Source organism: Herpailurus yagouaroundi, unplaced genomic scaffold, assembly GCF_014898765.1.
Source record: "Herpailurus yagouaroundi ecotype Mexico unplaced genomic scaffold, PumYag 140, whole genome shotgun sequence".
Lineage (NCBI taxonomy): Eukaryota > Metazoa > Chordata > Mammalia > Carnivora > Felidae > Herpailurus > Herpailurus yagouaroundi.
This window is the reverse complement of record NW_024412395.1, coordinates 20,033,952-20,051,447: the sequence shown is the minus strand read 5'-3', so window position 1 is coordinate 20,051,447 and position 17,496 is coordinate 20,033,952. Positions and strand designations below refer to the sequence as shown.

The following is a 17,496-nucleotide window of genomic DNA, read 5'->3' as shown; positions in this document are numbered from 1 at the left end:
TCTGGTGGTTTGTTTTGGGGGGTCTCTTAGACTCTGGGCGTTTCATTCCTACTCTTCTTCTTTCCAGCTTCCAAATGAGTTTAATGAGAATGTATTCTGTTACACAAAGGCAAGCTACCAAAAACAGTTACATTTTATAGCTAATTATCTGCAAATTCATCCCAGTATTGTGCAACCAAATCACAGTGGACATGATTGGGATTTGGGGAAGTGAGGCTAATGTAAGATTGGAACTGCTATCAATAACCCCTTACTGCATATTTTGTGTTAACCAAAACAGTCTCATTGTCCCTCACTGACTGTTCATAAGTAAATTACAAACTTGAAGTCCTGATGTAATATAGATTTTTACTAGTATGAATTCCTGATTCAAATCTGTGTCTGAATTAGAGAACAACAGAAGATTATGTTTGAAAAAGAGGGAGATTGTGCTGGTTAACTTTATGTCACCTTGACTAGGCTATAAGGTGCCCAGGGATTTGGTTGAACATTATTCTGGGTGTGTCTGTGAGGGTGTTCCTAGATAAGATTAGCATTCGAATCATTAGATTAAGTAAAACAGAACACCCTCTCCAGTGTGGATGAGCCTCATCCAATCCCACTGGGGGCATGAATAGAACAGAAAGGGCTGAGTAAAAGAGAATCCTCTCTCTCCCTCTCTGACCATCACCAGAGCTGGGACATAAATCTCCTGCCTTCAAACTTGGGCTGGAACTCACACCATGAGCTCTCCTGGCTCTCAGGCCTCAAACTCAAACCCCAACTACACCACCAGCTCTTCTGGGTCTCCAGCATGCTGATTGCAGATCTGGGACTTGTCAGCCTCCATAATCACATGAGCCAATTCCTTATAATAAATTTGACAGAAGTAGAGATGGGACAGGAGGGGAGGGAGGACCAAGGGAGGAAGGGAGAGGGAGGGAGACAGAAAGGGAGAGGGAGGTCTCCTGTTGGTTCTGTTTCTCTGAAGGACTTTGACTACTAGTGTAGGAGCTGTCCTGTTACTAGTTAATATTGCCCATATCATGCTCTTTGGCAAAAACTGCTTTTTGAATTTCATTCAAATAAGCTTTGCCACCTGTAAGCATCACAGCAGTATTCCTTTCTGATGAGTAAAAATGATGGCCAGGAAGCTCAGACACAAGGTTCTGTTGAGCCACAGCAACAGCATAGACCCATACGTCTGGTATCTTTGCTTCCTCTTCATCCTCAGGGCCACATTATAATTGCTAAACTGGTTTACTAATTGCATTGCACACACAAAATTGTTTTTTGGAAAAGAATAAGCATAGTCAATAAATAATTTTGGTTAACCTATAATCCAAATTTCATCTGTGTCTACCTTTATATGATAATGGTCAAGTACTTTCCATGAAAGAAACAAGTGAACAATGTTTAGCTTTTCTTTCCCCCTCTTTTCTCTGTTCCACCAGTAGATAGGTATTTCCTCCAAACAACAAGTGAATAACATTAGAAAGTATGATTTGAAAATATTGTATCACCTGACAGTTTCTGAAGCATCACCATGTTCTCTATAATTATTTTTAACTGTAGGCTCAACAGGCAGATATATTGGCTTATCTCTTGCTGCCCAGGTTCCTGAAAGACAAAACATAGCAATTACTGTTAAAGGAACGAATTATAAAAATCATACATCTTTAATGAAAGGCACAGGAATAGAAATCTAGCTCAGCTGATTCCCAGTTTGAGCCTCTTCTAAGCCTATCCTGCCAGTAATTCTGGGGGGAGTAGACAGAACCTTGCACTGGGGAGTCAGGATCCCAGTGTTCAGGATCCTGGGGTTCCAGTCCTATCCCTGCCTTTAAGCTGCTAGATGACCATGGGTAAGTCAATTATTCTTTGCAGATCTGAAACATCTGTACAACTGGGAGTCTGGAATATACCATAATTAAGGCAGTTTAGCATAATGCTTAGGGTATGGGTCCTGGACCAGCCAAGGTGACCCTGGATAAGTTACTTCACTTCTTGCTTCTGTTCCTTATCTGTGAAATGGAAAGAATAACAGACTTCACTCGAGACTTTTTATAAGATATAACCAAATTAATGCATGTAAAGTGCTCAGAGTGGTACCTTGCCCAGGACAAAGCATTCTTGAAATGTCAGCTATTATGATGATCTCCAAAGTGCCTTATCATTTAAAAATTATTCACATTGACTCTGATACCTCTGCCAAAATTCTTAGTATTCTAGGATCTCATCACTGAGATAGAAAGTGAACACAGAAAGAAAATGTTGAAATTGAAGAGTCATGTTTTTCTCCTTATACATTTATGTTAATAGGTTAAAAGCAATAGAAATTTCACAAGGAACCAACACTGCTAAAATAGCCATGTATATAATGACAATTTTATGAGGCAAATGCCTTAAAAGAAGTGGGAAGAAGATGGAAAAAGTGTCTTTCAGAGAAGGAAATAACATTCAGTTAAGCAACCAGTTTCTCTTGGGTCCTCTACAAACCCATTCCATTAAGCCCTCCAATATCACTGTAAAGCAATTGGTACTATCCCCATTGTACAGATGAGGAAACTAAGGATCAAGGAAGCTAATCAGAGTTTCAAAAGCATATGGCTCTTCAAACAGAGACTCAGATGCTACCCAGACCTGACTGCAAGACTGATTTCTTCCATACCAGAGTCTGGCTCCAAAACACAGGTATTCCTTACTCAGGGTGATGGTGGGTAGGGAGAAGCTGATTTTTATAGAACAAACTAATTTAACTGCAACGCAAAAATTTTCTCTTTAAAAGACCCCGTGCTTCAGTTTTGGTATAAAGAAGAAAAGAAAAAAATAAAATCTGCAAAATATTACATCATTGCCTAATTTCTTAATATCAGCAACAGGAAAGAACAGTTGTCAAGTTAAAGATTGAGGTGGAATAGATCATTGGAATGCAATGGAAAAGAATTTGACATCAATGAGCATAAAAAGTACTTCTTAGGGAATGTAGTCAATGGTAATTATAATAGCACCATGTGGTGACAGATGGTAGCTACAATTGCGGTGAGCACATCATAATGTATAGACTTGTGCAATCACTATGCCATACACCTAAAACTAATGTAACACTATATGCCAACTATACCTCAATTAAAATAAAATTTAAGTCAGATGACCTAAGTTTCAGTCCTACTTTTGACACTTATAAGCAGAGTACAGTAACGACCTCAGAGTTGAATAAAGAAAGGTCTTCCTCATAATCTATGAGGCTGAAGTAAAAGATGAGAAAGACTCCAGTTTCTGCAGTGATCATTCTAATTATTTGGTTTTGTCTTCAGAAAGAGTGTTTCTTAAGTGTCTTACAAGTTTGAACACTCAGATACAATCTGAAATAGCACCTCTACAAATTCTTTCATGACCCCTCCCATCACCAGGCACAAGTGGGAATTCACATCCACTCCCAGATTTGGGTGTCATAATTCCATATGCATCTACAAGACTTGACTGCATGTATGTCTTCTGATATGAGGTGGCAAAGCCCAGGAAGCAGACACAACCCCCTTTATTATCCTTGTATCCCCTACACCTGGAATTGCAGTGTGCTGAGTTAAATACTCAGTAAAGAATTGTTGACTGAGTGAGATAAATCTTGGAATTCAGTTTATCTGTGCCTGGATAGAGAGCCAGCTACATAATTTTGCCCGGAGCAAAATGCAAATTCAGGGCCCTTTGTTTAAAAAGCTAAGGGAAAGAAGTGATGTTAAAGGTGCTTTTTCCATTGTGGTCTCTCCCTTCACTTGTCATGGTGTCTTTTATTTGCCATTTCATGTTACTCTAAATAAAGAAAAATTAGGGGTGCCTGGGTGGCTCAGTCGGTTGAGCTTCCGACTTCGGCTCAGGTCACGATCTCACCGTCTGTGAGTTCGAGCCCCGCGTCGGGCTCTGTGCTGACAGCTCAGAGCCTGGAGCCTGCTTCGGATTCTGTGTCTCCCTCTCTCTCTGCCCCTCCCCCACTCATGCTCTGTCTCTCTCTGTCTCAAAAATAAAATAAAACATTAAAAAAATAAAGAAAGAAAAACATTTAAGTTATTCACAAGAATATTGTTCATCTTTTTTTATATAATTTTAATCTTTTTAATGTTTATTTTGGAGAGAGAGCGTGAGTAGGAGAGGGACAGAGAAAGAAGGAGACACAGAATCCAAAGCAGGCTCCAGGCTCTGAGCTGTCAGCACAGAGCCGGACACGGGGCTTGAATCTAGGAACCGTGAGATCATGACCTGAGCCAAAGTCAGATGCTTAACCAACTGAGCCACCCAGGTGCCCCAGAATGTTATTCATCTTTATACTGTATAATGTTAGCTTTAAATGCAACCATAAGAGACTTCATAGGTCATATGCCCATGAAGTCAGCCCAGTTTGACTATAGTTCAAACAAATTAAGGGATAAATGACAAAATTCAAGTTACCACCTAGCATGAGCTTACACAACAGTAGCAAGCAAAGTCAAGAAAATCTGCCTGTGATAGGCAGAAGGCATTGTGGAATAAATAGCTTTCTTCAACTTCTAACAACATTGAGAAAACCTTCCATTTAACTGACTGCAAACCCTATTTACTCCCATGGAGGTGAAGTCCTTCATAGTACATAAAATGTTCAAATAAGCAAAGTTTCTATCTTCTTTGGAAAAAAGAGGAAGAGAATAGAGAAAATATGCCATTAATATAAAGAACTACGGATGGAGAAAATTGCTGGTTTTTATTACTCATATTCCATTCTACCTTCATGCATGCAAGAAGCTGGCAAGATATTATATCATAATTATGGACTCCCCTAGCAGCTTGAGTATCAATGGCTCCTATTGTTCTAAGGTTTTCACAAGCCCATGAGCTCCCAGATTGCATCTCGAAGAAAAAGAGCAGGCGCTAATTACATTGCATATTTATTCTTCCCCCACACCACCATTACCCACATAATTCCCTGTGGGTTCTAATTAGCTCAATCAGGGCTGGGGCAGGGAGGATACAATTTTAAGCAATTTCAAATAAATATGGGGTTTGCTACCACCACAAAATTTGGCAAAATTCTAACCTTACCCAAATACACTTTATCTCCCATTTCTGAAGAAACCGGATAGCTTTTTTGTTGTGCTTAGACTTAATCAAGGATAATAGCTCTTAAATAATATCAACCTAGATGGCTTGCAGTTTGGTGTTTTCTTAGAAGTGGAACCAGGAAAAAAAATCCAACTTAAACATAATTTTTGTTGGGCTCTTAAGTGATAACTGTGAAGATAACATCCGATAACTCTTCCGTGGTCCCTTTCTTCTTCCACTTTATAATCTGAATTACCCAGAATCCTTATCTTTTAATCCTGTGCAAAGGGTAATAAATGGTGCTTAGGAAAAGGATTTTCCTGAAGGGTCAGTCATACTCTGGGAGAAGGAGCTTAATTAATCCAGGTTCTAATCATTTTTATTTAACGTTTAGAGAAATATTCTTCTTGTTTTTCCATACTCAAAGCACCTAAAACTTCTCTTAACATAAACAAGAGCAGTGTAAGAGCCTCTCCTTTTCCCTGTCACCTCATTATTAATTCATCTGGCTTGAGAATCTCAGTTCTAATCAGGGAGATGGCTCCTGCGGCTACACTACACCATCAGCTTGGTGCCAAAATGGCCTCATGCAATCACCCTTCTCAAATCCACCGAGGACTCTTGATGAAGAAAAGCATTTGGAAGGCAACACCATACGCGGAGACCCAGTTCTCAGGGTCCAATGGCTGGAGCTTGGAGGTTCATACCCTCTGTCTTTTCACGAGCATCCTGTCTCGATCTTGAGGAAGATCAGGCCAAGCAGGAGAAGGAGACCTAAAGAGACCTCCAGAGAGGACCTGAGTAGGCAACCTAGACCAGAGCCAAGCCTGGCCACCCAAGGACTGAATGCAGTCCCCCAAAACACTTTGTTTTTCCCACCTTCCTCCCTCTGTCTCAATACATAGTCTTGTAGTGGTGGCTAACATGTAAATAGAAGTATTCACATAAAACTCCATAAACAGGAGGCCTGTATTCTGGACCTGTTAAAACTGGTAAATGCTGAGGTGAAGCAGCCATATTTCCACAAGACACATGCTTCTTGTTCTCTGTCATTCCTACCCCACCAGGCTAGTTCATCCTTTAACCTGCCTACCTCCTACAGATACCTGAATTTTTTCCCCTAAATCCAGAACTCAGGGTTGTTCACATGGGCCTTTTCTCCAAGTACCTCCAGATGGTGGTTGGCCTGGACCAAAATGCCAGAGAGGCAATCAGCCCATTAAGAGAGAAAAAGATACAAAGCAAAAGCTTCACCCAAATGGTTTTATTTCTAGAAACTGAAATAGAGGAACGATCAGGTATCATCACTCCTTCATTCAATACGTATTTACTGAGCACCCACCATGTGCTTGGTACAGTTTGAGGAGCTAGAGATACAATAGTAACAGGAATACATCCCTGTCCTTACCAAGCTTCCCTTCTCTTGTGGGACAGGCAATAACGAGAAAAATAAATATGTATCCCCTTCGGCAAAGGTGCTGAGGGACTAAATATACAAAAGGCTGATGGCCAGGTTATATATAAAAATAGAATTCTGACCTGCAACCTGCAGCCACCTGCCCAGGAAACCAACCCAGGAAGCCACCCTTCTGTAAGTCAGACTTGTGCGAAGTCACACCACAATCTCTAGCGACAGTCCAGGAATCCAAACAATAACCCTTGTAACAATCGGCCAAGACTGGATTAATAACTGGCAGCTTCCCTAACTTTTACCCTTGCTCCCAAATTAGGACCAACCAGGGAAAACCAAAAATATACCCCTGACCAATCACATAGAAGGCCCTACTTCTAGTTAGCCAATCTACAATAAGCCCTAGGACAATAAGCCTCCAGTGAGACCCTTTTTCCACTATGATGCTTTCCCACTCCTATGCCTGCCTTTGAGTCTCTGCCAAATGCAAAGGATGGTGGCTGACTTTCTTACTATAGAAAGCTCTAAATAAGTAGCCTTTTCTTGGTCTCATTTGGGTGGTCTTAGATTATTTCCACAGGGCTTTGAAGTAAAAAACAAAAAAACAAAAAAACAAAAAAAAAAAGCAAAGGGACAGAGTAATGAGCAGATGGGGAGGTTAGGAAGGAGGGAACACCGGAGCCAAGTCCTAAGAAGACAGAAAGAGGGAATGAGGGAGCCAAAAACTCTGGTGGAAAAACTTTCCAAGCAGAAGAAACAGCAACACAAGGACAGTGGAGAAAAAAGACTGGCATGTTCCCAAATCATCAAGCAGAATAAAGGAGAAAAAGACAGCTAGGAAAACAAATCAGCCAGGTAGCTGCCAGCCAGATGCCCAGCTACATGGGGCTCGTTGGTCATGGACCGGTCTCTGGCTTGCCTACTCTGTGGAAAAGAAAGGCTTTCTGAGGTTCTAGGCAGGACAGTAACATGCCCAAGATACACACTCAGCCTGCTGCATGGAGAATGGAGGGCAAGGATAGAGGCAGAAGAGTGGTTACAAGGCAATTGCAATGGTCCACATGAGAGACAATGGCCACCAGGCCTAGTGGGGAGGAAAGGAGGTGGCAAGAGGTCACCAGATTTGGGATATAAATATTGCTGGGGTGTTGAATGTGAGGCAATAAGGAAAGTAAGGAATCACAGATGGCTCTTATTCCATGCTCCTCCTATTTTCCAGTCCAAATTATTAACTCCTCCTGCCTCTACACCCCAACTCCCACCACCCCTCTCTCCAAAGCCACTTGCCTAGTAGCAGTACAAATAGATATACACTCATGTAGCTGACAGTGCCCAAGCATGTGACTCATGAGCTTCTGAAAAGAAAACAACAGGAGCCGTAGCAGCCAAGCCAGGATGGTCTTTGTGAGGGAATTTGGAGGGCCCCTTATCTAAAATGCTCCACCCAAGTCAGGAAACCTCCAAGTCTCCCAAAGTACTTTCCTTCTGAGAGCCCAAAGCTCTTCTCTCGGTTTCTCAGTCAGCTTCACTACCCTTTCCTGGTGGGTCCAGTACCTTCTGACCAATGTTGTTGGTGCTCAACCCTCCACTCCTCTCATCATGTCTGTACAAGCCAGCTTGATTTCCAGCCATCTTTCCAGACTAGAGGAGCCTAGGAATGAAAGCCTTCCTGCAGCCCCCACCCACACCCACCCCACAACCCACCCCAATGTCTAGTAGTCATGCACTGTACACACTCCAGCTTTCTCACCCCTTAGCCGGGGTAGTTTTGAGGTATGTGCTGTATATCATTTTCCAAAGTGGCCCACTGTGGTGGGCAGCCTGAATGAGGAATAAGATCAGATCACACTAACTATATCACATACACCTTTGTTATAAATGCTATGCTTGAGTTTACATACTAGGTATGTGTACCTAGGGGTAAGTTCATAATTAACTACTCCCTTTACCCTTTCCATAAAGCCTGGGTTTTGTTAGAGAACCATGCCACATCCAGGTTGAGCCCCACCTGATCCTCCTTGAAAATCATCAACATGCAGTATTGAGACACAAGGAAAGGGGCTGTGAGTGAAAGTGAGCAAGTTGAGTCTCCACTGATGGAGCCCTAACAATGCCAAGGGTCTCAGGCAGGCAACCAGCACATGTGCATGCTACCCTTCTGTGCCGCTCAAATCACCTTCCAGTTCTGTTGTATCTACCTAATATTTAAACATCAAATTGTGGCTTAAGTGTCTTTCTCTACCACTAGCAGAGAACCCCAAAGATTGAGGACCTTTCCTTTTTTTTTTTTTTTACCATTTTTCACATTCATCATTTAAGATCAGAAGTTTTTAAACTTCTTTAGCAGCATGTAGGGGCTGCATAGGGGCCTCCAAAGAGGTATGTCCAGTCCACATCCTAATCCACAGAACGCATGAATGTGACCTGATTTGGAAAAAAACTTTACTAAAGAGTCCTTTCAGATATTATTAAGTTAATTAATTGTGTTAAACTGATCTTTTATTAATGTATAGATTTTGAAATCAAGAGACTATCCTGGATTATCCCTATAAGCCCTAAATGTCATCTCAAGTGTCCTTATAAAGAGAGGCAGAAAGAGACTGGAAACACATTCACAGATAATGTGGTGAGAAGATGAAGCAGAGAAAGGTGCTGCCACAAGCCAAGGAATGCCAAAGGCAACCAGAAATCAGGGAAGACCAGGAACACGTAGGGGCTAAGGGAAGCCTGCCCCAAAATTTGCCACTCAGGGATACTGATTATTGTTTTTAAAAAGCTCCTTGACAAACAGCCAGTGCAAGGACACCCAGCCTTTCCTCTGTCCCCCTGAAAGCAGGAAGCAAATCTCCCATATGAAAAATATCCTCCCTATACCAAAGTAAAAAGACATTTTATCACCAGAGAGAACTTTAAAGCACGAAAGCTATAAAAACAAACCTTGTCACTTTTTACTGATCTTCTACCTCAGTCCAAATTCCACATAGAATCCCTTACTAATTAAAGGGGCACCTGGGTGGCTCAGTCAGTTAAAGGTCCGATTCTTGATTTCTGCTCAGGTGATGATCTCACAGTTCATAGGAACGAGCCCCGCATCGGGCTCCACACAGACAGCATAAGGCCTGCTTGAGATATTCTTTCTCTCTCTCTCTCTTTCTCTTTCTCTCTCTCTCTCTCCCTCCCGCTCTTTTCAAAATAAATAAACATTAAAAAAAAAAAAAAAAACTCCTTACTGGGATGCCTGAATGGCTGAGTCAGATAAGCACCTGACTTCGGCTCAGGTCATGATCTTGCGGGTCATGAGTTTGAGCCCCACATCGGACTCCATGCTGACAGCTCAGAGCCTGGAGCCTGCTTTGGATTCTGTGTCTCCCTCTCTCTCTGCTCCTCCCCAATTTGCCCTCTGCTCTCTCTGTCTCTCAAAAATGAATAAACGTTAAAAAAAATTTTTTTGGAGGAAAATGGAGGAGCCATGATGGCAGAACAGCATGGGAGTTTTTTGTGTGTCTTGGGTCCATGAAATACAGCCAGACCAACACTAAACCATCCTGTACACCTAGAAAACTGATCTAAGGATTAACACAACAATCTGGACAACCTGAACCACAGAATTTAGCAGATACGCAGCATGGAGAAGTGAACTTGGGGAGAGAGAAGCCGCAGAGAGCAGGGAGGTGCTTTTGTGTGTAGAGAGAGGACGGAGACGGCGGCGGGGTGGAGGGGGGGAGACAGGAAAAGCACCCGCCAAAAGCAGCTGGAGAGAAAGTGGGAAAGTGGAAACAGCCACAGGGACTGAACTAAAAAGGGAGAAAGGAAAAAGGAGAGGATTTAAATTCCATTAAGACTCTATAAACGGGGGGGGGGGGGGTGCAGAGTCTGAAACTCTGCAGCTTGATACCTGGCAGTGCTCTGGTGAGAAGGGAGAATCCCCAGGAGCAGAGTGAAGTCCAGAGGTTTTTGGGCCACATGTGGAGAGTTGGATCCCCTGCTGGGAGGACACCTGGTAGAAGCTGTGTGACTCCCCCAAAGGCAAAGGCCCCAGGGGACCTGGGAGAACAACCACATTCACTGGTGCTGGAACAAGGTCACTGGGGGTGAAGCGTGGTGCCAGATGTGTGTTGTGATTTGCCATAATCCCTGAAGCGCTGGTGCTACACGATTATGTGAACTTTCTCTGGGGCAGGCTGGCACCTGGCCACAGTCTCTGGGCATCAGCAGCAGCACGGTCCCGTGAATATTCCTGGTGCAGCAGGCACCTGGCCATTGCTCGGTGAGACCCTCCCACAGAGAGGCAGAATGGGTCAAAGCCGCAGTCCCTCAGAAATAAGGGACTCGGAAAAACACCCACATCTGAGATAAAACTCAGGAAGGAGGTTCGTCCTGGGACTTGGTCACAGACAGTGTAAAAGTGGGGACGGAAGCTGAAGACGAAGGACAGATGCGCAATTGCTGATCAAGGAGAACAAAATTCCGATAGTAGAGACTGGGTATCTGGGTGACGCCATTTTCACCGCTCCTGTGCATGCATATATGCACCTACAAGCCCCACATCAATCCACCCCAGAAAGCTAAGCAGCACCATCTAGTGGAGAACGGAGCCGTTACACTAAGCCCCACCCAACTGGGCCAACTTCGGTCTTCAGGAACACAAGTCTGTCCACCTGCTTAGTTTATGGACTATAAAGTGCTTCACAGTTTGACTTCTAGGGGAAAATGAAGTAATTTCAGTTGTATTTAAGTCTGTTCACCAGTCCATCTATTCAATTTTCTTTTTTTTTCTTTTTTCTCTTTTACATTTCTTTTCTTTTTCTTGAATACAGAAAGAGAAAAACTTTTTTGTTTTCAATTTTTATTAAAAATATTTATTTAATTTTTTTCTACTATATTTTTTTACTTTTGTGTAATTTTTTTCAAATTCTATCTTACTTCCATCGTTTCATTTTATTCTATTTCAGTGTATTCATTTTTTCAAATTTTCAAATGATTTCCTTTTTTTTTTTTCTTTCTTTCCCCATTTTTCTCTAACCTATCAAGCCCCTTTCAACACCCAGACCAAAACACACCTAGGATCTAGCATCATTTATTCGATTTTTGGGGGTGTGTGTTTGCTTTTAATTTTTTGATTTTAATACTTTTTAATTTTTTTTAATTTTAATTTTTTTTACCTCATTAATTCCTTTTATCCCTTAAAAATGACAAAATGAAGGAATTCACCCCAAAAGAAAGAGCAGAAAGAAATGACAGCCAGGGACTTAACCAACACAGATACCAGAAATGTCTGAACCAGAATTTAGAATCATGATAATAAGAATACTAGCTGGAGTCGAAAATAGATTAGAATCCCTTTCTGCGGAGATAAAAGAAGTAAAAGCTAGTCAGGATGAAATAAAAAATGCTGTAACTGAGCTGCAATCTCATATGGATGCCACAGCGGCAAGGATGGATGAGGCAGAACAGAAAATTAGCGATATAGAGGACAAACTTATGGAGGATAATGATGCAGAAAAAAAGAGGGAGATTAAGACAAAAGAGCATGATTTAAGAATTAGAGAAATCAGTGACTCATTAAAAAGGAACAACATCAGAATCATAGGGGTCCCAGAAGAGGAAGAGAGAGAAATAGGGGTAGAAGGGTTATGTGAGGAAATCATAGCAGAAAACTTTCCTAACCTGGGGAAAGACACAGACATCAAAATCCAAGAAGCACAGAGGACTCTCATTAGATTCAACAAAAACCAACCATAAAAAAGGCATATCATAGTCAAATTCACAAAATATTCAGGCAAGGAAAGAATCATGAAAGCAGCAAGGGCAAAAAAAATCCTTAACCTACAAGGGAAGACAGATCAGGTTTGCAGCAGACTTACCCACAGAAACTTGGCAGGCCAGAAAGGAGTGGAAGGATATATTCAATGTGCTGAATCAGAAAAATATACAGCCAAGAATTCTTTATCCAGCAAGGCTATCATTCTAAATAGAAGGAGAGATAAAAACTTTCCCAAACAAAAATTAAAGGAGGTTGTGACCACTAAACCAGCCCTGCAAGAAATTTTAAGGGGGACTCTCTGAGGGAAGAAAAGATGAAAATAAAAAAAACAATAAATAAAGACCAAAAGCAATAAAGACTAGAAAGGACCAGAGAACACCACCAGAAATTCCAACTCTACAAGCAACATAATGTCAATAAATTCCTATCTTTCAGTACTCACTCTAAACATCAATGGACTAAATGCTCCAATCAAAAGACACAGGGTAACAGAATGGATAAGAAAACCAGATCCATCTATATGCTGTTTATAAGAGACCACTTTAGACCTAAAGACACCTTCAGATTGAAAGTAAGGGGATGGAGAACCATCTATCATGCTAACAGTCAACAAAAGAAAACCAGAGTAGCCATTCTTATATCAGACAATCTAGACTTTAAAATAAAGACTATAGGGGCGCCTGGGTGGCGCAGTCGGTTGGGCGTCCGACTTCAGCCAGGTCACGATCTCGCGGTCCGGGAGTTCGAGCCCCGCGTCGGGCTCTGGGCTGATGGCTCGGAGCCTGGAGCCTGTTTCCGATTCTGTGTCTCCCTCTCTCTCTGCCCCTCGCCCGTTCATGCTCTGTCTCTCTCTGTCCCAAAAATAAATAAACATTGAAAAAAAATTTAAAAAAATAAAATAAAATAAAATAAAGACTATAACAAGAGATGAAGAAGGGCATTATACCATAACTGAAGGGTCTATCTACCAAGAAGACCTAACAATTGTAAATATTTATGCACCAAATACATAAATCAATTAATCACAAACAAAAAGAAATTTATTGACAGTAATACCATAGTAGTAGGGAACTTAAACACCCCACTTACAACAGTGGACAGATCATCTAATCAAAAAATCAACAAGGAAACAATGGCTTTGAATGACACACTGGACCAGATGGACTTAACAAATATATTCAGAACATTTCATCCTAAAGCAGTGGAATATACATTCGTCTCCAGTGCACATGGAACGTTCTGCATAATAGACCACATACTGGGACACAAATCAGCCCTCAACAAATATAAAAGGATCAAGATCAAACTGTGTGTATTTTCAGACCACAATGCTATGAAACTCGAAATCAACCACAAGAAAAAACTTGGAAAGGTAACAAATACTTGGAGACTAAAGAACAACCTACTAAAAAATGAATGGGTTAACCAAGAAGTTAAAGAGGAACTTAAATAGTTTATGGAAGCCAATGAAAATGATAATACCACAGCCCTAAACCTCTGGGATGCAGGAAAGCCGGTCATAAGAGGAAAATATATAGCAATCCAGGCCTTCCTAATGAAGGAAGAAAGATCTCAGATACACAACCTAACCTTACACTTTAAAGAGCTGGAAAAAGAACAGCAAATGAAACTCAAAACCAGCAGAAGACAGGAAATAACAAAGATTAGAGCAGAAATTAATACTATCGAAACCAAAAAAACAAAAAAACAGTAGAACAGATCAATGAAACCAGAAGCTGGTTCTTTAAAAGGATTAACAAAATTAATAAACCACTAGCCAGTTTGATCAAAAAGAAAAAGGAAAGGACCCAAATAAATAAAATCAAGAATGAAAAAGGAGAGATCACAACCAACACAGCAGAAATGAAGACAATAATAAGAGAATATTATGAACAGTTATACATCAATAAAATGGGCAATCTGGAAGAAATGGACAAATTCCTAGAAACATATGAACTACCAAAGCTGAAACAGGAAGAAATAGAAAATTTGAACATATCCATAACCAGTAAAGAAATTGAATTAGTAATCAAAAATCTCCCAAAAAACAAGATCCCAGGGCCAGATGGCTTTCCAGGGGAATTCTACCAAACATAGGAAGAGTTAACACCTATTCTCTTGAAGGTGTTCCAAAAAATATAAATGGAAGAAAAACTTCCAAACTCTTCCTATGAAGCAAGCATTACCTTGATTCCAAAGCCTGACAGAGACCCCACTAAAAAGAACTACAGACCAATTTCCCTGATGAACATGGATGCAAAAATCCTCAACAAGATATTAGCCAACCAGATTCAACAATACATTAAAAAAAATTATTCACCACGACCAAGTGGGATTTATACCTGGGATGCAGGGCTGGTTCAAAATCCGCAGAACAATCAATGTGATTCATCACATCAGTAAGAGAAAGGGCAAGAACCATATGATCCTCTCAATAGATGCAGAGAAAGCATTTGACAAAATACAGCATCCTTTCTTGATAAAAACCCTCAAGAAAATAGTGATAGAATGATCATACCTCAAGATCATAAAAGCCATATACAAAAGACCCAACGCTAATATCAACCTGAATGGGGAAAAACTGAGAGCCTTCCCTCTAAGGTCAGGAACAAGACAGGGATGTCCACTCTAGCCACTGTTATTCAACATAGTATTGGAAGTCAGCCTCTGCAATCAGACAACACAAAGAAATAAAAGGCATCCAAATCAGCCAGGAAGAGGTTAAACTTTCACTCTTCGCAGATGACATGATACTCTATATGGAAAACCCAAAAGATTCCACCAAAAAACTGCTAGAACTGATTCATGAGTTCAGCAAAGTTGCAGGATATGAAATCAATGCACAGAAATCGGTTGCATTCCTATACACCAAGAATGAAGCAACAGAAAGAGAAATCAAGGAATCGATCCCATTTACAATTGCACCAAACACCATAAAATACCTAGGAATAAATATAACCAAAGAGGTGAAAAATCTATACACTGAAAACTATAGAAAGCTTATGAAGGAAATTGAAGAAGACACAAAAAAAATGGAAAAATATTCCATGCTCCTGGATAGGAAGAACAAATATTGTTAAAATGTCAATACTACCCAAAGCAACCTACATATTCAATGCAATCCCTATCAAAATAACACCAGCATTCTTCACAGAGCTAGAACAAATAATCCTAAAATTTGTATGGAACCAGAAAAGACCCCGAATAGCCAAAGCAATCTTGAAAAAGAAAACCAAAGCAGGAGGCATCACAATCCCAGACTTCAAGCTGTATTACAAAGCTGTAATCATCAAGGCAGTATGGTACTGGCACAAGAACAGACACTCAGATCAATGGAACAGAATAGAGAACCCAGAAATGGACCCACAAACATATGGGCAACTAATCTTTGACAAAGCAGGAAAGAATATCCAATGGAATAAAGACAGTTTCTTCAGCACTGGGAACTGGGCACTGGGAAAACCGGACAGCAACATGCAGAAGAATGAACCTGGACCACTTTCTTACACCATACACAAAAATAAACTCAAAATGGATGAAAGACTTAAATGTAAGACAGGAAGCCATCAAGGAGAAAGCAGGCAAAAACCTCTTTGACCTTGGCCACAGCAACTTCTTACTCAACACATCTCCAGAGGCAAGGAAAACAAAAGCAAAAATGAACAATTAGGACCTCATCAAAATAAAAATCTTCTGCACAGCGAAGGAAACAATCAACAAAACTAAAAGGCAACAAACGGAATGGGAGAAGATATTTGCAAATGACATATCAGATAAAGGATTAGTATCAAAAATCTATAAAGAATTTATCAAACTCAACACCCAAAAAACAAATAATCCAGTGAAGAAATGGGCAAAAGACATGAATAGACACTTCTCCATAGAAGACATCCAGATGGCCAACCAACACATGAAAAAATGCTCAACATCACTCATCATCAGGGAAATACAAATCAAAACCACAATGAGATACCACCTTACACCTGTCAGAATGGCTCACATTAACAATTCCAGCAACAACAGATGTTGGCAAGGATGTGAAGAAAGAGGATCTCTTTTGCACTGCTGGTGGGAATGCAAGCTGGTGCATCCACTCTGGAAAACAGTATGGAGGTTCCTCAAAAAATCAGAACTACCCTACAACCCAGCAATTGCACTACTAGGTATTTATCCAAGGGATACAGGGGTGCTGTTTCGAAGGGACACACGCACTCCAATGTTTATAGCACCACTATCAACAATAGCCAAAGTATGGAAAGAGCCCAAATGTCCATCAATGGATGAATGGATAAAGAAGATGTGGTAGGGGCACCTGGGTGGCTCAGTCGGTTAAGCGTCCGACTTCGGCTCAGGTCATGATCTCACGGTCCGTGAGTTCAAGCCCCGCGTCGGGCTCTGTGCTGACAGCTCAGAGCCTGGAGCCTGCTTCAGATTCTGTGTCTCCCTCTCTCTCTGACCCTCCTACATCCATGCTCTGTCTCTCTCTGTCTCAAAAAATAAACATTAAAAAATTTTTTTAAAAAAAAGATGTGGTATATGTATACAATGGAGTATTACTCAGCAATCAAAAAGAATGAAGTCTTGCCATTTGCAACTACGTGGATGGAACTAGAGGGTATTATGCTAAGAGAAAGTAGACAAAGACAAATATCATATGACTTCACTCATATGAGGACTTGAAGAGACAAAACAGATAAACATAAGGGAAGGGAAACAAAAATAATACAAACACAGGGAGGGGGGCAAGACAGAAGAGACTCTTAAATATGGAGCACAAACAGAGGGTTACGGGAGGGGTGGGTTAAATGGGTAAGGGGCATTAAGGAATCTACTCCTGAAATCATTGTTGCACTATATGCTAATTTGGATGTAAATTAAGAAAGAAAGAAAGAAAGAAAGAAAGAAAGAAAGAAAGAAAGAAAGAAAGAAAGAAAGAAAGAAAGAAAGAAAGAAAGAAAGAAAGAAAGAAAGGAAAAGAAAAGAAAGAAGAAAAGAAAGGAAAAGAAAAGAAAGAAAAGAAAAGAAAAGAAAAGAAAAAGAAAAAAAAGGACAAAAAAATCGTTTTTAATTCCTTACTAATTAAAGCTCCCAAGCATGTTTTCCTTATCTGGTTAATCTCTCACAAATGTATTGACTCTTTGTCTAAAATATATAAAAGCCACCTGCTTTGGTCATTTCTTTAGGTCTTGATTTCATTATTGGACCTCCATGTACACATAATAAACTGTGGTTTTTTTCTCCTGTTAACTTGTTTCATGCAAATTTAATC

At 40.6% G+C, this 17,496-nt stretch overlaps 1 protein-coding gene across 1 annotated transcript in view; it reads right to left on the bottom strand.

Moving 5' to 3' along the window:
* Window positions 1–17,496, bottom strand: part of THSD7B (thrombospondin type 1 domain containing 7B) — a 1,621,840-nt gene that overhangs the window by 1,146,527 nt on the left and 457,817 nt on the right. Inside the window, exon 9 of the mRNA XM_040474954.1 lies at window positions 1,503–1,599. The gene's annotated coding sequence lies outside the window, so the exon portion shown is untranslated. The remainder of the gene's footprint in view (window positions 1–1,502; window positions 1,600–17,496) is intronic.